This window comes from Apus apus, chromosome W, assembly GCF_020740795.1.
Source record: "Apus apus isolate bApuApu2 chromosome W, bApuApu2.pri.cur, whole genome shotgun sequence".
Lineage (NCBI taxonomy): Eukaryota > Metazoa > Chordata > Aves > Apodiformes > Apodidae > Apus > Apus apus.
The window spans coordinates 3,341,087-3,365,717 of NC_067311.1; the positions used below are offsets into that span (position 1 = coordinate 3,341,087).

Below are 24,631 nucleotides of genomic sequence, written 5' to 3' on the forward strand. Positions count from 1 at the left end.
ACTTCTTCCCACACAGTGCAGCACCCCCACAACCAAAAGCCCATCAATTAATCCTAATATTGGAGTGTGTATAATTTATTTATTTATTTAACATTCTTAACACACCAAAAGGGGAGGCTAGGACATCAACTCATGTTCCAGTAGTTCATACCTTCTTTTCAGTGGCATTGCTGTTTTTACAGTAACTAAGACAATAGAATCCCAGCCTTGAGAAGTTGTAAATATTATGGCCATGAAAATAACTTCGGAGTCATGGTAAACAGTGTGGGGAAAGAAGTAAGAGGAAGGAGGTCTTTAGCAGTAGTGTTGGCATGATCTGGAAGTATCAGACACATAAAAAAATAATACTTTTTTAAAAGCCAATGTTAACTATGGATTATCAAGGAAATTTCTTTCTAACCTTCTGTACTAACCTGAGCTGCTTTTGTGAAAGCATTTATTAATCTCACATGTTGAGAAAGGAACCCTTAGGTTCTTATATTCAGTAGTCTGTATTATATTGAAAAGGATGTGTTAAGATATCAAAATGGAAAGAGGAGTTGAAAACACTGTTTATTCAACTGTGAGGATGCAGGCTTTTCTCTTAAGACTAATCACATATCAGTGAATGGATTTCTGTACCAATGATGAGAACTGGTGTGACTCTAGCTCCATAAGTGGTACTTCTCATATTTCTTTAGTCCTCACATTCCCACTTAAGTCAATGAGGACTTAGCACTCACTTTTTAGTCTGCATTAGACTGCAACGTTACAATGGCAAAAGTGGATTACGAACAACAGCATATTAGCCTTAATGTTTCTTGCATGCTTGAGCAGACATTTCTAATAACCAAACTGTGTTACTATGGCATTGTTAGCTTCTTCTCTTTTTGTTCAACACCAGAATATTTTTTGTAAAAATTACTTAATTATTTAGTGATGAGTTCTTAGTTCCTATTAGTGTTTCTAATGAATACTAAATACTTAGTGCTAGTGAAGGAATGATAAGAGAATGCTGAAAGAGTAAGGAACTGATAGTTGTTTTTACAGGATTGTTTTTCTTATTTAAAGTTATTTTTTTCTTTCTCTCTCAACTCTATATAGGCAAAAGTACATTTATATATTTTTATATATATGTCTGACCACTTAGCAAGGGAAAAAGTAAACTACTTTCCTACTTAATATAACTAATACTACTTCAACTGAGTTAATTGAAACTTCCATATTAGGAGGGCATCATGTCCTATGTGGATAATGGAAAAACCAAAAGTCTAATAGTAAATATTCTTTAGCTGAAGTTGTAAATCTTGTATATGTTTTACATTTTAACTTTTGCTTGTTTCTGAATGTTTTAGTAAATCTAAAATTTAGGTAGCTCTATAATGTGTTGCCACAGAAAAGTACAGATGACCTAATTGTACAGTAGTTTGAAAAGACTTTAGTGGCAAATCTGAATGATTCTATTACACATTTCATCCTATGAACATAAGGTGTGTAACTTCATTTGTTTGAAGAAATAATCAGTATAAATGTTCATCATCAAGCGTCAAAATGTATTATAGTTGGTTTAATTCTAGAGGCATCTGAAGTTTAGCTTTGTCATTGGAAAAAAACTAATTACTCCTGTAATTTGGCAAAATCATGATTTCTCCAAATGGTTTCACAAAGTGGGCTATTTTTTTTTTATTTTTTATTTTTTTTGCCACGGAGTGTAGACAGCTTGTTATTCAGCAAAGCTGTAGTTTCAATTAAAAACTGAAAGAAAAAACTGTAACTCTAGTTTATCAGAAGTGATAAAATAAGTGCAGGTAAGCTTTATTAATGCTTTTCTGTACCTAACTGTAATGTCTATGCCAGACACACATATGTGCCCTCCAAAGTGCTCTGGTTTGTCTTTGTGAAACACTGCTAAGCAATCAGCAGGAATATGCAGGCCATCTCATCAAACAAATTGAGGCTATTTAGTTTGGACTATAGAAGATTTTTGTGCTCATAGTGCAGGAGAGCAGCAACTCAAGGCTGAACAATCCGACTTTTATTGACATTCCCGCTTATTTTAGTTGCATAGTTTTTGCCTACCTTTTACATATGAAAATCCTAACCTGTGGTATGTTGAAAGCCTAACTTGTGTGATATACTGTACTGTGACAGAACTGAATAGCATTTCTAGTCAAATGCGTATTCATTAATTACACATCTATGATTTGGATTCAGTTCTTCTTTTGTCTTTTAAATAATGTGGTCAGAGCCTTTATTTTCTCCTTCCAATGTCAAACTTCATCCAAATAATTGTCAGGCTTCTAAGACTTTTGGTTTTGCTCTAACTTTCTGGAGTTAAAGAACTGGTTGCACTATGGTAATATGCATCAAATTACATTTGGGTATGTCTAATTGAGAGGTAAATGGAAAATAGTTCTAGTATTGAGGACAAGAACTAAAGTTCAGGTACGACAGAAGAATTAATTTTAGAGATTAAAAACAATTCTAGGAATCAGTGTAAAATTTATGTTAAACAAAAGGGCTACAAAAGTCACTTCTGCATAACCTTTGTGTTTGTGCAAGGGGTTGGGATCAGAAAAATGGCTACCCAACCTCCTATAGCTTGGTGATTTAGAAGAAGATGAATTTGTGCTAAGGATATAGTGACATTTGTATGGAGGGCTAGCATATGCATTGTTTTCCCCTGGCTCAACTTCCTCCTCCTTCAGCTTTCACTGAAATGGAGTTCTCTTTAGTCTCTTCTCCATCAATTCTAACATTCAGCATAGGAGAATACCACATATTCTGGCAGATGGGCTTCAAGGAGCCTTAACTCCTAGCTGATTAATAAGATTCTGCTGCCAAAAGCAACTCATCTCAGCTGTTTTCATTGCCAAGCAGTAGAGATATTTCTGAGAGTTCATATGTACCTCTTTGTAATGAAGCCAGATTTAATCCCTTTAACTATTGTGACAGAGGCACCTAAAACCACACAGGATCTTACTAGGAATGAATGTTTATTCCAAGAAACGCTATCCCTCCTATAAATAAAAAATAATACCACAGATTTGGATGTCAGTTGGGAATATTAAAACACTACACCAAAACTACTTAAGAATTCCTTAAGCTTTTTTGACTAGTCTTAACATAGATAATCTTAACATGGATAACAATAATAATCCCACATGTGCATACTCAGACAAAGGGAAAGCCTCCCTCTCAGGTACCCGGAATCACTTGCCCAATAGGGACAAGGCTCATTCAAAGATATATGTAAAAGAAATATATCACTCACCAAAGATGAAGTCACTCAACCTCAAGAAGTTTCCTTAGGTGGTATCCTGACCTAAGGGAGACACTTCCTGACAGACCCACTGCTCCAAGAGAAAACCCAATCAGTACTTCCTAGAGGGGACTCTGTTTTATGGACTAAGATCTGACCTGTGGTCATTCATTTGTCCATCTTCCTAGGCCAAGACACCCCATTGGCTGAGGACCCTGTTTGTCAGCAGAGGGTCCCACCCCAGCAATCTCCAAATTGCCCACCAAAATCAGGTGCCATTTTGTCTGCTGGCTTTTCCATAGCCTAGTAGGGGTAAAACCAGAAATCTGTCTCAGCGGCACCCAGTCTGACCTAACAGAGGTGGGCCCATCAGGGGTCTTTCTGCCAGGTCCAGAGAGCTTAACAGGTGATACAACAACCCCCAGTACCTGCTGGAGTGGGGGGACACGAGTGCTCTGCCACAAGTATGAGTACTCAAAATCCTAACTTTTTCTTTCACTTTTATTTTGGGCAGTATTACGAACTTATGTTTTACTTAAAGGGAGATGAGGGCAGGAACAAAGGATATATTTCTTCACATCCTGGAAATGGGAGAAAAGAACTTAAAAACCTACTCAACTCAGAGTTCAACTCAACTTAAAATTCTGGTACTTCATATCTTTGGGATTTGATGGCAGCATTCCCTGAAAAATAGAGCTATCTATTTGTCAGTAAAATGTCACTAAATTTAACCTGACAACCATCTTAGTGATGCTGAAATATTTTTAGATTTCTATGCAATACTATATGTCTTGGTAATAATCATGGGGAAAAATAAGTTGTAAATTCTAAATTACAGGTGTTTGTTTTTTTTACTTTACATAATTTAATTTGCTAAGCAATTAACTTTGAACCATGTATGTTATACATATTTAGCGTTGCTATGAAAACATTCTGATGTGAAGATCTAAAGAGTGAGGGTTTCATAACATATGTTCCTGATCTGAATTAATGCTAGTTTTAGCATAATTACATTAAATCAGCCATTTCAGTTTCAGATTATTAGATTATTATTATTAGTCTTATTAGAATAATCAGACTATGAAAAGATTTTTAGAAGATGGGAGTTTGAAGTAGTACACATTCTGCAACATGCAGTGTAATGAGATGAAGTTACACATGTATTGATGATGGTTAAAGGGATAGACGAGGGTGAGGGCTGGGGAGGTGATGGGACAGGGCTGAATCTATATTTAGAGATGTGTCACCGATTGACTCAGGTCCAACAACAATGCTCTCAATCCCCTCCCACCCAGGTAGGGAAGGAGAGAGAGAAAAAGAGAGAAACTTTGCTGGATTGAAAACTAAACTACACAGCTTTAATTAAACACCAATGATAAAAGAAAATATATACAATTATATACAAATATGTTCAGGGAATGTGCAAAAGCCTCTCACCTCCCCCCCACCCCCAGCAACTCCCACAGCACTCTCCTTAGCTGGGAACAGTCTCAAAGAATCCCGGACTGCTGCTGGAGAAAGCACAGAGTGATGAGGGTCAGGAGAGCTCGAGCCTAAGGGTCGATGTGATGGATGGACAGAGTCCTCCCCAGACGGCGGCCATAGACAGAAGAGAAGGGAAGAAGAAGCAGGAAGGAAGTTGTCTTCTGTGATCTCTGAGCTTACGTAGATATATGGAATGGCATATCTCTGGCCAATTTTGCTGTCTAACTCAGCCTCCTATGGGGGGGTCATAGACCTCCCTGTAGTGTCTGAGCCAGCAGAGTAAAGATGCGACCTTGAAGACCCAGCATTTAGAAAAACGTTCCTCTCTTATCAGCTTTAGTCAGAAGGCTCTGTGACTAGTTAAAATAGAGCTTACTGAAGGAAAAAAACAACAGTAAAAGGAAAATTGACTTCATCCTGGCTCAAACCAGGACAAGATGACTGTCTTTATCTGACTCTACAGCTGGGTGCTGATTTTTTATTTAGAAGGCTTGCATTTTGTTTGCATGTGTATATTAGTGCACTTATCTGCTCTATGCAGCAACACATACAGAAATTCTTCAGAAAAATGTATCATGAAAAGTGAAATGTGTACATCCCAGTGGGCACAACTGGCAGATAACTTGTGTGCAACAATATTACATACAAATCAGATTAATGACTTTTACTCTCTGTACTTCAGGGAACAACCTATCTTCAGCACCTGAGCTCATGTCTTCCAGATTGACCCAAACACTAAGAAGAACTGGGTTCCCACCAGCAAGCATGCTGTTACTGTGTCCTACTTCTATGACAGCACAAGAAATGTCTACAGGATAATCAGTTTGGATGGCTCAAAGGTAAGCTTTATTTCTGAGAACTTGCTTGCTGATTGACTTTTGTATTGATTTTCCAGTCTGATGTCCTTCATGTATCTTATCAGATGCTTTTGTCATTACCTGAGTAACAGATTACTGAAGTGTTAAAATGGTTACATTGCTTCATTGCATATTTTAAGTGTTTATTGGAAAATACTATTTTCCATGCATTCATATTAACTTTAATACATCTGTTGCTGACTTTAAGTGATGACCTGTTACTTAGTTCATATTTTGAGCAGTCTAAAAAGGCATTATTTGCGAGATGCGCTAAAAAGTACAAATAGGGTTACAATAACCTGTTTTCATCTCTGCACTCAATGATGTTATCAATATAATTTGCTTCAGCGTTATGAAGGACATCAGTTTAGTGCCCATAATCACTTATTAAATCCTTCTCTGTTATGTAATCTTCCGATTACGTTCTCTAGAAAACGTGGTGATTCCCTTCTAATAAAGTTCTCCATGGTAATCTTTTATCAAAACTCATTTGAGTTGGGTGTTTTTTGTGTTTAGTTTATTTTGTTTGTTTGTTTTGTTTTGTGTGTGTGTGTTTTTATTATTATTGTTCTTTTTTTTTTTTTCCTTTTTTATTTTTTATTAGGAAAGATAATGTGTTGAGTTGCTATTGTAAGAAACCTTGTCTAAGAAATTAATTTGGAAGACTCAGGGAAAAGATTTGCCAGTTCCTTAGGTTCTACCCCAAGTGGGTATGAAAACATTAACTTCACAAATGGCATGTCAGAAATCTCTGCAATAATGACATTAAAGATACACAGAGTGTAATCAGAAACTGTAATCCTTTCAAGAGACTTTAATTTGCAATTTATGGGAGATGTGTCAGTTCACGATGGTGGGAACTAAAATACTCTGTTAGAGCATAGCAGTATTCACAGAGGTTTCTTGGCTATTTATTGAAAGCTGAAAAACATTACTCTGTTGATTTTTGTTTTCTTTTTTAAATCCAGAATATTACTGTGTTAAATAAGGAAGGAGAGTTTCTATCATACAGAAATACGTAGGAATTTTCTGTCAAAGATCTCTATATGATACTACTTTAAGTGATTGAGATTCTGGTATCAAAGCCTACCAAGTTTAACTCTGACTGTTTCTTACCTTCAAATGATTTTTTGTTCGGTAAAAAAATTAAAATAACTTTTGTGTGACTGTTTATAAAAGACTTTGGGATTGGGACTAGATCCTGTATGGAATCAAGGTTACTAGTTGTAATTTGTAGCATCTTAATTGATCTGCATAGTTTTCAGAATCCTTGTTCTCATATCCACTAGGGTTCCTCTGCCTTTGTCCAAAACTGCAACTCTTGAAAAGTGGCTGCTGAGTTGCACTGTCAAAGAGTTGTTAATCTATTTATTTGCTCTTTTGTCTATTACAGCATTTCCTTTGCACTTGCAGTACTATTGGAAAGGTATATTGATAATGTAAGATATCACTTTTATTTACTCTCTCTGTGATTGCTGCAATCCTAATAATGATTTCATCCAAGCATTATATGTCTAAGATCTAGGATCTCAGTCATGATTAAGAAAGAGCCGTTGTTCAAGGCATCACGACAATGCTCTGAAACATAAACTAGACTCTAAGGGGGAGGGGGATAAAACCAGGCCCACCAGAGATGAGCCATGGGGTGAAGGGCCAAGGATGGGGGTGAAATTGATAGCACAGCTCAAGTGCATCTACACTAATGCACATTGCATAGGCAACAAACAGGGAGAGCTGGAAGACGTGCAGCAGAATAGCTATGACGTAGTTGCCATCATGGAAACATGGTGGGATGACTGTCACGACTGGAATGCTACAATGAATGGATATAAGCTCTTCAGAAGAGATAGGCAAGAAAGGAGAGGCGGTGGTGTGGCTCGGTACATTAGGGAGTGTTTTGACTGTATAGAGCTTGACTATAGTGATGATAAAGTCAAGTGTCTATGGGTAAGGATGAAGGGGAAAGCAAATAAGGCAGATATAATGCTGGGAGTCTGTTATAGACAACCCATCCAGGACGAGGAGGCAGATGAAGTATTTTATAAGTGGATGGCTGAAGTCTCGCAAACACCAGCCCATGTTCTGCTGGGGGACTTCAACTTACCTGATGTTTGCTGGAAATATAACAAAGCAGAGAGCAGGCAGGTGTCCTGGTTTAAGCCAGGATGAAGCCATTTCTTTTTTTTTTTTTTTCCTACAGTAAGCTTTTTACTGGTAATGCTGGGATGTTTTTGTTACTGCCAGGATTTCAAGGTCATGTCTTTACTCTGCCGGCTCAGGGACTACCGGGAGATCTATGACCCCCACAATAGGAGGCTGAATTAGACAGACAGCAAAATTGGCCAGTGATATTCCATTCCATATATCTATGTAAGCTCAGAGGAAGGTCAGAGATCATAGAAGACAACTTCCTTCCTGCTTCTTTTTCCCTTCTCTTCCATCCATGGCCAGCATCCAAGGGGAACTCGGTCCATCCATCCATCACTGTCAACCCCTAGGCTTGAGCTCTCCTGACATAAATCTATGCTCTCTTTGGCAGCAGTCCGGGAAATTTTGGGACTGTTTGCAGCTAAGGAGAGTGCTGCGGGAGTTGCTGGGGGTAGAAGGAAGCAATAGGGGTCTGCACATTCCTGGACATATTTGTATATAATTGTACATATTTTCTTTTATCACCAGTGTTCAATCAAAGCTGTGTAGTTTAGCTTTCGATCCAGAAAAGTCTCTCTCTCTTTCTCTCTCTCCTTCCCTGCCTGAGTGTGGGGGGGGAGGGGATCAAGAGCATTGTTGTCGATTGTAAGTCAAACCATGACAATTTATTGGCGCAGAAAGTGGGGCTCGATTTTAAGCCCAGGCTCTAAATTCTCACTAATTGAGAGTGCTTAAAATTCCATCTCTGATGAGAGGAATCCCTCAAATAGCAATGGGCAACACTTCTGCTGAATTTCATGACGGATTGAAAACTGGACACTTTCTGCAATGAATCTGCTGGACCTTTTTCCCAACATGCAATTGTATGTGGTATGCAGCCAAGAGCATTCTGCTCTGTGTAGCTGCTCTTGTTATTTTTACATGGTTTATTGACAGAACTGTGGTCATAATCAACCAAATAAACACCAGCCTAGTGATCCTAGGGTTTTTGATACTGATCTTTATGGGGGCACTGTATGTGTACTGTTAAGGTACAGATCCTAAAGTGAATGGAAAGGTTTATGTTGGTAATGGCAGTAGCAGGTTCAATTTTACCTCTCCATTTTCTCTCAAGCTGAATCTCCCAGCTCTTGATTTGAATAGCACTGTTGCAGTGGGGATGCTTCTGCTGAATGTTTATAATGTATTGTGGATGTGTAGGGAGAGGTGTTGTTCCACTCACTGCCAATCCCTCACAGGCAATGCTGATGCCACTATTGCTGCTGCCAACTGTGATGCTGCTACCACCACAGCTGCTGATGCCACCACAAGTGCTGCTACAAAACCAGCTGCTTCTACAAGTGCTGCTACAAAAACAACTGCTTATACAAAGATAAAGTCTACTCCCATTCAAATCAAACTAGTTAATCCTGTGATCGGGAGCAAATCAAAGGCAAAATGCTCCTCTCTTTTTACCTGCTCCTGTCTGAGACACAGAGAGTTACTTCAAGCAACAACAGAGACCAAAACTGAGGAAGCAGGTGATTCTAAATGAGATGATGGAGGAGGTACCTCTCAAACAGATAAAAAATCAGGCCCTTCTCAAGCAGATAAAACAGCAGGCCCTCCTCAATCAGATGATGACAATAACATTGTCCAGCCTTTCTCTATGAAGGAACTGTGCCACATGAGAAAGGACTTCACCCGCACTGACGATGAGGGAATTCTTCCTTGGTTGCTCTGATGCTTTGATAGTGGGGCTGAAACCTTTGACGTGGACGAGAAAGAAGCCAAGCAGTTGGGATCCCTGGCCAGAGATGCTGGTTATTGACAGAGCACTTAGTAGTAAGATGGGAACTACCACCCTGTGGGACTGACTTCTTTCAGCTGTGAGGGAGAGATACCCCCACAAGAGTGACATCGAATGGCGCTGAAGCAGAACATCCACTCTTGAGAAAGCCATCAGGTATTTGAGAGAAATAGCTGTGCGAGAGCTGATCTATGATAACGATGGACTTACAAATCCTGATGAAGTTCTGTGCGACACACAAATGTTCCAGAGGTTTGCGCAGGCTGTACCAGCAGCACATGCCCATATATTCTCCTTCATGGGTGCTTTGAAGACTACACAAGATCAACTGTGCGTGAGGTGGCTTTCAAAGCACGACAGTATGGAGACATAATCTCTGATTCCCATCAGTTCCACACCTCAGCCATTGAACAAATGACTGACAGAAATAATAAGATGCCAAACAGATGGGGAGGTAAACCCCAGAATCTCCCTAGAGACAACTGGTCATGTGTTGTAGTCATTAAGAAGAGTTGTCCTGCTATGAGACAGCAGTGAGAGAGACATGACCCACTTCAATACTACCTGTGGTCTGTCTCGTACAATTATTTTAAAGAGGACATGAGAATCTGTGACAAGAAACCCACTGATATTCTCCAGATACGCTTGCAACAGCTACTAAACAGAACAAAGGCAGGAGATGGTTCTTCCAAGAAGAAGGTTGCACCAGTCATCACCCAGGATGGTGCATCAAACTCTAATGCTCAAAATTAGAGATTCCCTGTCTCCAGCCAGGGGGAGGAGAGGCAACCAAGTTTACTGGACTGTGTGGATTCGATGGCCTGGCACATTAGAACCACAAAGGTAAAAAGCCCTGGTGGGCTAAAGAGCATGGTATTGAGTGGATATAACATATCCCATACTATGCTCAAGCCTCAGGGAAAACTGAAAGGTGCCATGGTCTATTAAAAGCTACCCTGAAGGCAATGGGTGGTGGAACTTTCAAAAACTGGGACAAAAATTTGGCAAAGATCACCTGGTGAGTTAATACCAGCGGATCCATCAATCAAGCTGGTCCTGCTCAGTCAGACCTTTTATATATTGCAGATGGGGATAAAGCCCCTGTGGTATGTGAAAGAAACATGTTGGATAAAAATGTTTGGGTTTATTCTGCTTCATGCAAAGACAAACCTGGCTCGGGGTGTTGCTTTTGCACAGGGACCTGGACATACCTGGTGTGTGATGACGGAGGATGATGGTGAAGTGCAATGTGTACCTCAAGGTAATCTGAGTGGGGGAGAATCCTTAATTTGACAGTTGGTAAAATATAGAGCCTGTATGTAATATATGGTATGGAATAAGGGGTGGAATGTCCTGGTTTGAGCCAGGATGAATCCACTTTTACTTTTTTTTCCCTTCAGTAAGCTTTCTCCTGGTAATGCTGGAATGTTTTTCTTACTGCTGTGACTTCAAGGTCATGTCTTTGCCTTTCCGGCTCAGACACTACCGGGAGATCTATGACCCCCCCTCGTAGGAGGCTGAGTTAGACAGACAGCAAAACTGGCCAGAGATATTCCATTCCATATATCTACGTAAGCTCAGAGGAAGGTCAGAGATCACAGAAGACAACTTCCTTCCTGCTTCTTCTTCCATTCTCTTCCGTCCATGGCCGGCATCTGGGGAGGACTCCGTCCATCCATCACCGTTGACCCCCAGGCTCGAGCTCTACTGACCCTCATAACTTTGCTTCTCTCTCTGGCAGCAGTCTGGGACTCTTCAGGACTGTTCACAGCTAAGGAGAGTGCTGTGGGAGTTGCTGGGGGTGGAGGGAGGCAATAGGAGTTTGCACATTCCTCAACAAATTTGTATATAATTGTACATATTTTCTTTTATCATTAGTGTTTAATTAAAGCTGTGTAGTTTAGCTTTCGATCCAGAAAAATCTCTCTCTCGTTCTCTCTCTCCTTCCCTGCCTGGGTGGTAGGGGGAGGGGATTGAGAGCATTGTTGTTGATCCTGAGTCAAGCTGTGACAGCAGGCTACGAGGTTCCTCAGGTGTGTGAGACTACCAGGAGAGGTGCCTCAGGGAGGACTCCATCCATCACTATTGACCCCTTGGCTAGCACATCTCTGATCCTCATAACTTTGTGCTTTCTCCAGCAGCAGTCCAGGTTTTTTTGGGACTGTTTGCAGCTAAGGAGAGTGCTGTGGGAGTTGCTGGGGTGGGGGGAGGCGAGAGGCTTTTGCACATATCTGAACACATTTGTATACAATTGCTTTTGAGAAAATTAAAGACAAGATTGTGCATGCGGTAGCCCTTGGACAAGGTCGAACAGGTCCAGACATCAAAAATATACTCTACACTGGAGCCGGGCACAATGGTCCTACATAGAGCCTCTGGCAGAAAGCACCAAGGGAAACTCAAGATCATCGCACACGTACTTCTGAGTCGAGCCACTGAGGAACATCAACACAACCAATGAGCAGATGAGGCTGCCCAAGTGTTTAAAATAGACTTAGATTTGGAACACGAAGGTGAGTTGTTTTTAGCTCAATGGGCCCATGACGCCATCAGGGTGGAGATGCAACATACAGATGGGCTCGTGACCATGGGATGGACATAACCATGGACACTATTGCGCAGGTGATTCACGAGTGTGAAACATGCGCCGCAATTAAGCAAGCTAAATGGTTGAAACCTTTGTGGTATGAGGGGAGGTGGCCAAAGTACAGGTATGGAGAGGACTGGCAAATTGATTACATCACACTGCCTCAAACAAGCCAGGGTAAGCACTATGTTCTTACAATATTGGAAACAAGCACAGGATGTTTGGAAACATATCCTGTGCCTCAGGCCACGGCCCAGAACCTAAGTCAAACGGTGACATGATGTTGCGGGCCGGTTTTGGGGGGCTACCGGCTCTCAGGGTGTTTTTGCGACTTCCCCCCCCAGTGTGGAGAGGTTTATGAATGAGACTGAGGGTCACACGTGGCACTCGCCTCTCACAGAGGAACGGCCACTGTGGGACCGTATCTTAGAGGGTAGATTAGAATACCCTCTCACTACGCTCACAAATTGTTACTGAGACCAACGTTTAGTTTACAAATTAATCGGTTTATTAAGGGTCAACACAAACTAAGGGATCAAGGTTCAGGAGAGGTTGTCTAGGTGTATATCCGAAAAGGGAGCTTTTGCTCATACCTGAACATATCTGTATATAATTGTATATATTTTCTTATATCATTAGTGTTTAATTAAAGCTGTGTAGTTTAGTTTTCAATCCAGTAAAGTCTCTCTCTTTTTCTCTCTCTCCTTCCCTACCTGGGTGGGAGGGGGAGGGGATCGAGAGCATTGTTGTTGGACCTGAGTCAAATGCTGACACAGTAGCAAGTTCAATTTTACCTCTCTATTTTGTTGCAAGCTGAATCTCCTAGCTCTTGATCTGAATAGCATTGTTGCAGTAGGGATGCTTCTGCTGAATGTTTATAATGTATAGTGAATGTATAGGGTGAGGTGCTGTTCCACTCACTGCCAATCCCCCACAGGCAATGTTGCCACCACCACCACTGCCACGACCACCACTGCTGCTGAAACCACCACTCGCACTGCTACCAAAACAGCTGATTCTAGAAGTGCTGCTACAAAAACAACTGCTTCTACAAATATTAAGACCACTCCCATTCGAATCAAACTGGTTAATCCTGGACCAGGAGCAACGCAAAGGCAAAATGCTCCTCCCTTTTTACCCGCTCCCATCTCAGACATCCAGAGTTTCTTCAAGCAACGACAGTGTGGGGAACGGTCCATCTTCTCTCCCCCCACATAAGACTAAACAAAATGCCTTTCAAGCCAGCAAAGCAAGAGTGGTATCTTTTTGCTGATGTAGGCAAGGACGGACTGGAACAGGCCCCTTGCTCTACCAGATAAGTCCACAACAAGAAAAGAGCATAAGGGTTATGTTAACTGGCAGAAAAATGGACAATAGGCTAAAGACTGCCTCTGACAGAGTACATACCTGGCCAATGCTAATTGGCTAATTTGAACAGTGGTACTTTACTCGAACAGTGACTTCTGATCTATAAAAGAGGGCAAGTTCAGCCAGCCCGTGGCTCTCTGCCTGCCCCGGGGGAGACACTGCTGCAGAACCGGAAGCCGCCTGGAACGCCAGTACCGCTGTCCGGAGAAGCTGAGAGGGAAGGGGGGTCTGCCCCGTAACCGCTGTCCGGAGTAGCCGCGGGGGGGGCCGCCTGTACCCGCTCTGCGGTGAGCCAGCCTGTTCCCGAGGGACCGCTGCCCGCCGGAGCCTGCCTGGCTGGAGCCTGCCCGAGCCTAACACCGGAGCCAAACCGGACCGGAGCCCGTAGCTGTCTGCCCGGTCCACGCCTGCCGCTCTTGCCCCGGGATTGGAGCTCGCCGCGACTCACGGAGCACCCGCGTCTGCCTGCCTGCCTGCCTGCCTGCCTGCCTGCCTGCCTGCTGCTGGGGAGTCGCCCCTGTTACAGGAAAGCCGGACCCCCTACGGACCTCCTGCTGAGCCCTGCCAGCCGCATCCCAAGAACCACACGCTACGGAAGTGTAAACGCGCGCGCGCGCACACATTCTCTAACTTGCCTGCCAGGCTCAACTCCTACCCTTTTGGCTCCATTGATTCCACACCTCTCCCTCGGAGTGTACATTTAATAAGGGCATAGTACCTTTGAATTATTTTTAAAATATATACCTAGTCTACCTCTCCTGAACCTTGGTCCCTCAGTTTGTATTAACCCTTAATAAAAGAAGGAAGGGACAGGCAACTCAAGAGGAGTACAGCGATCTCATTAGGACATACAGAGAGAAAATTAGGAAGTCAAAGCCCAGGTGGAGCTCAACTTGGCCACTGACATAAGAGACAACAGAAAAAGCTTTTATAAATACATCAACAATTTAAAAAGAGCCATGGAGAATCTCCTTCCTTTACTGGATGTGGGGGGGAACATTGCAACCAAGGATGAGGAAGAGGCTAAGATACTTAATGCCTTCTTTGCCTCAGACCATCTTCCCCCAGGGTGTTCAGCCTTCTGAGCTGAAAGATAAGGACAGAGAGCAGAACAACTCCCCCATAATCCAGGAGGAAGTAGTTAATGTCTGCCTCTGCACCTACACACTCAAGTCTATGGGGCCAGATGGGATCCACTGTAGAGTACTGAGGGAGCTGGTGGGGGACCTCACTGAGCCTCTCTCCATCATTTATCAACAATCCTGATCACCAGGGGAGATCCCAGATGACTGGAAGTTAGCAAATATGACGCCCATCTACAAGAAAGGCCGGAAGGAGGATCTGGGGAACAACAGGCCTATCAGCCTGAACTTAGTAACAGGAAAGATTATGGAGAGGCTCATCTTGAGTGAGCTCTCACAGCAAGTGCAGGGCAGCCAGGGGATCAGGGCCACCCAGCATGGGTTTATGAAAGGGAAGTCTTGCTTGACCAACCTCAATGTTTTCATTACACTTTAAATTATATTAAGCATTTGCAGCTCAACATTTATCAAAATTTTGCTTTTATTCTACTATATTTCTCACATAGTGAGAGACATATCTCACCCTACAACTTGAATTAGTGGGTGATACAGAGTTATACTAAAACAGTTAAATAATGACTTCAAGTTCTGTTATATTTAGCATTCATCAAGTTATACAATGCACGTGCACAAGTGTCTCCATTCTGCATCTTCTTCTTAATTTCCTACTGATTAAATAGCAGAAAATAATTAGCTTACACTGATTTATTACACAAATAAAACCTGTTATTTATAATATAAATGTAAATAATTTATTTTTACAGAATAATTACTGAACTGAAACTGAATTAAAATTGTGTCAAAGGAGAGTAGAGTTGGCAAGATAATCAGGCACATGAATTATTTTATACAAAAAACAAATGTGCAAGTTCCATCTAGGCTTATTTTTCAGTAAAGTGCTTTCATAGACACCTCATTTGAATGAAATTCAAGTGACAAAAATTAACGCAGACAAATATCACAGTCTATGTAATACCTAAAGGTTCACTCCTTGCAAATTCATGAGGAGCTGATCTGTATGTACAACAGAAGCATCAAATTCTAGTATGTATTAATTCCACCAATACAGGTTAATCAGTGCTCTCTCATACAACTATCCCTGCCTGGTAAATAATTATGAAGCTGGCTATGAATAAAACACCGAAACCAACAGAAAAATACCCACACAGAATAAAACTAAGTTTGCAAATAATATGTAAATGAGTTAAGGACATCACTAGGAAACTTTCTAGCCTGGTAAGGCCCTCAGACTATTACCCATTACTGATGGTCCAAGGGTGATCAAAAGAGACTTCAGGGCCTTGGGACGGTTGATGAGGGAAGCTGGGGCACAGGTTATTTTTTCTTCTCTCCTTCCAGTTGTGGGCAGTGACATCGGAAGAAATAGTTGCATCCAGTCTATCAATACGAGGGTCTGTGGCTGGTGTCACCACCACATTTTTGAGGATTTTTTTGATAAATGGGATGGCCTACACAGCATTAGGCTTGCTGGCGTTGGATGGGATTCACCTTTCTCAAAGGGGGAAGAGGGTCTTTGCTCAGGAGCTTGTGGGGATCATAGACAGAGCTTTAAACTAGACTTGAAGGGGGACCCACTATGATATCTCCTGCCCCTGTCTTCCCTTTAACCCTGACCCATAAGGTTTCAGTCGACTCCTCCGCCATCTCCAGGCAGAGCTCCATGGGTTCTCGTAGGAAAGGAAAGGGCATAGAAAGCTCTGAACTGGTGACAACCTTGAAAATACAAATAAAAGGCCAAGTTGATGTCTGTGACGCCAGCTGCTCTCCTGTGTTGAAGAAGACAGAGCTCAGCCTAGCAACAGATAGGCCAAATGGAGACAAAACAAGAATGGGTAGATAAACAAAAGAGTTTGCTTGGTGAGAAAAAAGAGGCCTTCTTGGCTTTTTCCTCTGTTTTCCTTGCGTTTTCCAATAAGGGAAACCATTTCGGTGAAGCCACTGAGGCGAAGGACACCAGAGCGAAGGATCGTGCCGGTGGACCCCTTCTGCAGCGGCTAAACCGCAAGGAAACTCTCGGCAAAACCGAGAAAGAGAAGCCTAGAGAGAGAGGGAGTCCCAGCCTCCCCCCACCGCCGGGTGGGGAGAGAGAGCTTCTGACGAGCGGCAGCTCTGACTCACCGTGGGCGGGGACAAAGGGACGGCGACCTAACCCCCTCACGTACAAGAGCAGCCCCTAGGGAGCGCAGGCGACCAGGAGCATGGCGACCAGGAGTAGGCAAACAGGGCGTGGCGCGGTAAAAGGGTGTGGCGCGGCAGTTCGCGCAGCAGTTCATGCAGACAGGGCGAGCGGGGCAGAGCACGGGCCCCCTCTTGGCTCAAGGTAAGAACTCAGCTAGTGGCCATCGCCCCCCAGAAGAGGACCTAGCCATGGTATCCACTCGGGCAAAAACCACTGCCAGGAGGACAATGGCGACCCAGACAGAGGTCCCTCTCAAAGACGTGGCTGTCCAGGTCTCTGGCTGCAGAGAATGCCTGAGCCTGTCACTCATATTGAAGGACAGCAGAGAGGACACCTGCGTACGCTGTGACCAGGTGAATGATTTACTCAGCCTAGTGGCTGAGCTGAAAGAGGAAGCGGAAAGATTAAGGAGCATCCCAGAATGTGAAAGAGAAATAGATTGGATGAGTAATACCCTACCATCCTTGAGACAAAGCCTCAAAGTGGAGGTTCCACGAGAAGTAGAGGATCCTCTGCCCTCTTGTCACCAGGCAGAGGTAGGGGACCTGAGAGAAGAAGGGAACTGGAAGCGGGTCCCTGCTCGGGGCAGCAGGCAAACCCCCTCCTGGCCTCCCTCACCTTCTCAGGTGCCCTTACAGAACGGGTATATGGCCCTGGATCTGGAAAACCAGGTAACTGAGGTTACTGACAAAGGTCTGTCCAGGGAGTTGCTGAGGCAGTCAGCCCCATGCATTAGGACCGCCTCTGTTAAGAATAAAAGGAAGGTCATTGTTGTGGGCGATTCTCTTTTGAAGGGAACTGAGGGCCCCATATGCCGGCCAGACCCATCCCACAGGGAGGTCTGCTGCCTCCCTGGGGCTTGGGTTAGCGATGTTACCAAGAAACTCCCAGGCCTGGTGCAGCCCTCTGATTGCTAACCAATAGTGGTCTTGCAGGTGGGCACTGATGAGGTTGCCAAGGCAAGTCCTAGGGCAATGAAAAGGGATTTCAGAGCACTGGACCGAACGCTTGTGGGATCAGGAGCACAGGTGGTGTTTTCCTCAGTTCCTTCAGTGGCAGGATAAGCTGAAAGGATTAGGGAAACACGGCTGATGAACGAATGGCTTAGAGGCTGGTGCCATCGGATGAACGTTGGCTTTTTCAATCATGGAGATGTTTACACGGCACCGGGTCTGCTAGCAAAAAATAGTGTAGAACTATCAACAAGGGGGAAAAGGATTCTTGGCCAGGAGTTAGCAGGGCTCATCCAGAGGGCTTTAAACTAGGCTTGAAGGGGATAGGGGATAAAAGCAGGCCCGCTGGAAATGAGCCTGGGAGCAACAAGAGGACAAGAGTTAGCAGGGCTCATCCAGAGGGCTTTAAACCAGATTTGAAGGGGGATGGGGATACAACTGGGCTTGCTAGAGAGGTGCCTGGGTGTTGTGGCTCAGCACTTGTGGGGCGGCATGCTAGTATTTTTCCCTCTTTGAAATGCTTCTACACTAATGCATGCAGCACGGGGAATAAACGGGAAGAACTAGAGATCTGTGTGCGGTCGCATGGCAATGATCTCATTGCAATCACTGAGACATGGTGGGATAGCTCACATGACTGGAACGTCGTCAAGGATGGGTACGTCCTTTTTAGGAAAGATAGGCCAGCAAGGCGAGGTGGTGGAATTGCTCTTTATGCTAGAGAGCAACTGGAATGTATTGAGCTGTCCCTGGGGGCAGATGAAGAGTAGGTTGAGAGCCTATGGGTAAAGATTAAGGGGCAGGCTAACACGAGGGACACTGTTGTGGGTGTTTATTACAGGCCACCGGATCAGGATGGGGAAGTCGATGAGGCCTTCTACAGACAGCTGAGAGTCGCCTCACAATCACAGGCCTTGGTCCTCACGAGGGACTTCAATCACCCTGATATCTGCTGGGAAGACCACACAGCCAGGCAGGTACAGTCCAGGAGGTTCCCCCAGTGCACTGATGATAACTTTTTGACTCAGGTGGTGAAGGAACCACCAAGGAGAGGTGTACTACTAGACCTAGTATTGACAAACAAAGAGGGACTGGTAGAAGACATTAAGGTTGGGGGCAGCCTTGGTTGTAGTGACCATGAGATGGTAGAGTTCAGAGTCATGTGCAGGAGGTACCAAGCATCTAGCAGAGTCAAAACCCTGGATTTCAGAAGAGCTACTTTTGGCCTTTTCAGGGAACTGCTTGGAGAAATCCAATGGGATAGGCTACTGGAAGGAAAGGGGGCTCAAGAGAGTTGGTTAATATTCAAGCACCACCTTGAAGCATATGCCCATCCGAGCCACAAGCAGCCCATTTCTCCAGGAGAATGCTGTGGGAAATGGTGTCAAATGCCTTACTAAAGTCAAGATAGACAACATCCACAGCCTTTCCCTCATCCAATAAGCCGGTCACCCTGTTGTAAAAGGAGATCAGGTTTGTCAATCAGGACCTGCCTTTCATAAACCCATGCTGACTGGGCCTGATCACCTGGTTATCCTGCACGTGCTGCATAATGGCACTTGAGATGATCTGCTCCATAACCTTCCCTGGCACCGAGGTCAGACTGACAGGTCAGTGGTTCCCTAGATCCTCCTTTTGGCCTTTCTTGTAGATGGGAGTCACAGCCAGCATGGGTTTATTTTCATAAAGGAGGTCTTGCTTGACCAACCTCATCTCTTTCTATGACCATGTGACCCACCTTTTGGATGATGGGAAGGCTGTGCACGTTGTCTACCTGGACTTTGGTACGGCCTTTGACACCGTCTCCCACAGCATTCTCCCGGAGAAGCTGGCGAATCATGGCCTAGACAAGTGTATTCTTCACTGGGTAAAAAACAGGCTGGATGGCCGAGCCCAGAGAGTTGTGGTAAACGGGGTCAAATCTAATTGTTGGCCAGTCACCACTGTTGTCCCTCAGGGCTCAGTTTTGGGGCCAGTCTTGTTCAATATCTTTATCAATGATCTGGATGAGGGGACTGAGTACACCCTCAGTAAGTTTGCAGACAACACCAAACTGGGTGGGAGTGTCGATCTGCTTGAGGGTAGGAAGGCTTTGCAGAGGGATCTGGACAGGCTGGATAAATGGGCCAAGGCCAATTGTATGAGGTTCAATAAGGCCAAGTGCAGGGTCCTGCATTTCAGTCACAACAATCCCAGGCAATGCTACAGGCTTTGGAAAGAGTGGCTGGAGAGCTGCCCAGCCTAAAAGGACCTGGGGGTGCTGGTGGACAGCTGGCTTAACGCGAGCCAGCAACGTGCCCAGGTGGCCAAGGCGGCCATCCTGGCCTGCATCAGGAATAGCGTGGCCAGCAGGAGTAGGGAGGTGATCATGCCCCTGTACTCGGTCCTGGTGAGGCTGCACCTCGAGAACTGTGTTCAGTTCCGGGCCCCTCACTATTAGAAGGGCATTGAGGTGCTGGTGCATGTCCAGAGGAGAGCTGCCAAGCTGATGAAAGGTGTGGAGAACAAGTCTTATTGAGGAACGGCTGAGGGAACTGGGGATGTTTAGTTTGGAGAAGAGGAAGCTGAGGGGAGAACTCAATGCTCTCTACAACTACCTGAAAGGAGGTTGTCGAAAGGTGGGTGTTGGCCTCTTCACCCAAGTTAATTAATGACAGGACTAGAGGAAATGGCCTGAATGGCAGGGAAGTTTCAGATTGGACATTATGAAGAATTTCTATACTGAAAGAGTGGTCAGGCACTGGAACAGCCTGCCCAGGGAAGTGTTGAGTCACCATCCTCAAGTAGTGAGTAGTAGTGCGCAAGTAGTGTTTGCCTCCATCCCTCCTGCAAGATTGGGTAGGGAGGTATATAGGAAGAGTTTCCAGGTCAATGAATGGCTAGGAGACTGGTGTCAAAGACAGGGTTTTGGTTTTTTTGATCATGGGATGCTATATGAGACACCTGGCCTGATGGTGGCAGGTGGGATGCACCTGTCCCAGAGGGGGAAGAGGCTTTTGGGGCAGGACTTAGCAGGGCTCATTGAGAGAGCTTTAAACTAGATGTGAAGGGGGAAGGGGAGAAAACTGGGTTTGTTAGGGACAAGCACAAGAGGAACGTACCAGGGCCTGAAGGCAGATGGTCTAAGGAAGATTTAGTCCCACCAGTGGGCTCTGTTTGTTTCCTGAAATGCCTGTATGCTAATGCACGCAGCATGGGGAATAAGCAGGAAGAGTTAGAGGTCTGTGTGCGGGCTAAGGGTTATGACCTGGTAGCAATAACAGAGACATGGTGGGACAGGTCACATGACTGGAATGTGGCCATGGATGGTTATGTACTTTTTAGGAAAGATAGGGCGGGGAAGCGAGGTGGTGGAGTTGCTCTTTATGTGAGAGAGCAACTAGAATGTATTGAGTTTTGTGCAGGGACTGATGAGGGGCAAGTTGAAAGTCTGTGGGTAAGAATTAAGGGGCAGGCTGGTGTGGGTGATACAGTTGTGGGGGTCTACTACAGACCTCCTGACCAAGGCAAGGAGGTTGATGAGGCTTTCTACAGGCAGCTGACAGTAGCCTCACAACTGCAGTCCCTAGTCCTCATGGGAGATTTTAACTACCCCGATATCTGCTGGAAGACTCACACAGCCAGCCTTTCACAGTCCAGGAGGTTCCTCCAGTGCATTGATGATAACTTCTTAATGCAAATGGTGGACAAGCCGACTAGAAGAGGAGCGCTGCTGGATCTTGTACTAACCAACAAGGAGGGCCTTGTTGAAGCAGTGGTGGTCAGTGGCAGCCTTGGCTGCAGTGATCACGAGATGGTGGAGTTCAGGATCCTGTGTGGAAGGAACAGAATACCCAGTAGGACCAGAACCCTGGACTTCCACAGGGCGAACTTTGGCCTCCTCAATCAACTGTTAAGGGAAATGCCATGGGACAGGGTGCTGGAAGATAAAGGGGCTCAAGATAGCTGGTCAACATTCAAGGACCACTTCTTGCAAGCACAGGATCAGAGCATCCCAAGGGTTAGGAAATCTAGTAAGGGAGCTAGGAGACCAGCATGGTTAAAAAAGGAACTGCTGGGCAAACTTAAGTGGAAAAGGAAAATCTACAGATCATGGAAGGAGGGGCTGGTCACTTGGGAGGAATATAGGAATGTTGTCAGAGAATGTAGGGAGGCAATTAGGAAAGCTAAGGCCTCCTTGGAACTTAACCTTGCAAGTCAGGTTAAGGATAATAGAAAGAGCTTTTTCAAATACATAGCTAACAAAACTAACACTAGAGGCAATATTGGCCCACTGAGGAATGAGGTGGGAGCCCTGGTGATAGAGGATATAAAGAAGGCAGAGGTGCTGAACACCTTCTTTGCCTCTGTCTTTACTCCTGCAGGATTTCCCCATGAGCCCCAGATTCATATAGCCCCAGAAGTAGTCAAGATAGGTGAGGACATAGTAGATGAGGATTGGGTTAGGGATCAGTTGAGTAATCTGGACATCCATAAATCGATGGGTCCGGATGAAATGCATCCAAGGGTGCTGAGGGAGCTGGCGGAGGTCATTGCTAGGCCACTCTCCATCATCTTCAGTAAGTCATGGGTAACAGGAGAGGTGCCTGAGGACTGGAGGATAGCAAATGTCACTCCAGTCTACAAGAAGGGCAAGAAGGAGGACCCGGGTAACTATAGACCGGTCAGCCTCACCTCCATCCCTGGAAAGGTGATGGAACAACTTATTCTTGTCTCTATCTCTAGGCATATCAAGGACATGGGGTTCATCAAGAGCAGTCAGCATGGTTTTATCAAGGGTAAATCATGTTTGACTAACCTCATAGCCTTCTATGAGGAAATTACTAGGTGGATAGATGATGGTAGAGCGGTAGATGTGGTTTATCTTGATTTCAGTAAGGCATTTGACACCGTCTCCCACAGCATCCTTGTAGATAAGTTGATCAGGTATGGGTTTGGTGATCAGGTAGTGAGGTGGATTAGGAACTGGTTGATGGGAAGGAGTCAGAGAGTTGTAGTCAATGGGGCAGAATCTGGTTGGAGGTGTGTGACTAGTGGAGTCCCTCAGGGGTCGGTACTGGGACCGGTGTTGTTCAACATCTTCATCAACGACCTGGATGAGGGTATAGAATGTACCCTCAGCAAGTTTGCTGATGACACTAAGCTGGGAGGAGTGGCTGACACACCAGAAGGCTGTGCTGCCATTCAGAGAGACTTAGACAGGCTGGAGAGTTGGGCGGGGAGAAACATGATGAAATTCAACAAGGGCAAGTGTAGAGTTTTGCATTTGGGGAAGAACAACACGATGTCCCAGTATAGGTTGGGGACTGACCTGCTGGAGAGTAGTGTAGGTGAAAGAGACCTGGGGGTCCTGGTAGACAGGAGGATGACCATGAGCCAGCAATGTGCCCTTGTGGCCAAGAAGGCCAATGGCATCCTGGGGTGCATTAGAAAGGGTGTGGTTAGTCGGTCAAGAGAGGTTCTCCTCCCCCTCTATTCTGCATTGGTGAGGCCGCATCTGGAGTATTGTGTCCAGTTCTGGGCCCCTCAGTTCAAGAAGGACAGACAACTGCTGGAAAGAGTCCAGCGCAGAGCTACTAAGATGATTAAGGGAGTGGAACATCTCCCTTATGAGGAAAGGTTGAGGGAGCTGGGTCTCTTTAGCTTGGAGAAAAGGAGGCTGAGGGGTGACCTCATCAATGTTTACAAATATGTAAGGGGTGAGTGTCAGGGAGATGGAGTTAGGCTCTTCTCAGTGATGTCTAGTGATAGGACTAGGGGTAATGGGTGTAAATTGGAGCATAGGAAGTTCAAGGTGAATATCCAAAAAAATTTTTTTACTGTAAGAGTGACAGAGCACTGGAACAGGCTGCCCAGGGAGGTTGTGGAGTCTCCTTCACTGGAGACATTCAAAACCCACCTGGATGCGTTCCTATGTGATGTACTCTAGGTGACCCTGCTCTGGCAGGGGGGGTTGGACTAGATGATCTTTCGAGGTCCCTTCCAACCCCTAGGATTCTATGATTCTATGATTCTATGATCCTTGGAGGTATTCAAGAAATGTGTAGGTGTGGCACTTCAGGGCATGCTCTAGTGTCTGAGGTTGCAGGGGGGTGTTTTGTGGCTGTTTATTTGGTGGCATATGTGGTTGTTTTTGTTTGTTTGGGTTTTATTGGGTTGATGGTTGGACTTGGTGATCTCACAGGTCCTTTCCAACCATGATAATTCTGTCATATACAAGTGAATAGCAGCGGGACCCATAGAATATTTTTAGGAGGTTTTCAGCATAATTCCCAGACCATTTTTTAATTTTTAATTATAGCCCAAAGACAGTAGACAAAGAATAAATAAATAAATATCAGTATCATAACCCCTAGGATCACTAGGCTGGTGATTATATGGCTGATTATGGCTATAGTTCTATCAATAAACCATGAAACAATAACAAGAGCAGCTACACAGAGCAGTATGCTCTTGACTGTATACCACATATACAATTGCACATTGGGCAAAAGGTCCAGCAGATACATAGCAGAAAGTGTCTGTTCAGTTTTCAATCTGTCATGAAATTCAGCAGAACTGTTGCCCATTGCTATCTGAGGGATTTCTCCCATCAGAGACAGAATTTTGAACACTCCCAATTTGTGAGAATTTATAATCTGGGCTTAAAATCGAGCCCAAATAAATTGTTGTCTCCATTTCACTTAGGATCAACAACAATGCTCTCGATCCCCTCCCACCCAGGTAGGTTAGGAGAGAGAGAATCAGGAGAGAGATGGTCTGGATTGGAAACTAAACTACACAGCTTTAATTGAACACTAATGATAAAAGAAAATATATACAATTATATACAAATATGTTCAGATATGTGCAAAATCCTATTGCCTCCCCCCACCCCCAGCAACTCCCACAGAACTCTCCTTAGCTGCAAATAGTCCCGAA

At 44.4% G+C, this 24,631-nt stretch overlaps 1 protein-coding gene and 1 long non-coding RNA gene across 2 annotated transcripts in view; one reads left to right on the forward strand and one right to left on the reverse strand.

The window, feature by feature from the left end:
* The window catches only part of LOC127395142 (junction-mediating and -regulatory protein-like), a 129,377-nt gene that overhangs the window by 26,105 nt on the left and 78,641 nt on the right, over nt 1–24,631 (reverse strand). The window lies entirely within an intron of this gene.
* Nucleotides 5,439–9,800, forward strand: LOC127395223 (uncharacterized). Its single transcript, XR_007891757.1, has 3 exons — nt 5,439–5,565; nt 6,977–7,022; nt 8,970–9,800. It is a non-coding gene; the product is annotated as an uncharacterized LOC127395223 (long non-coding RNA).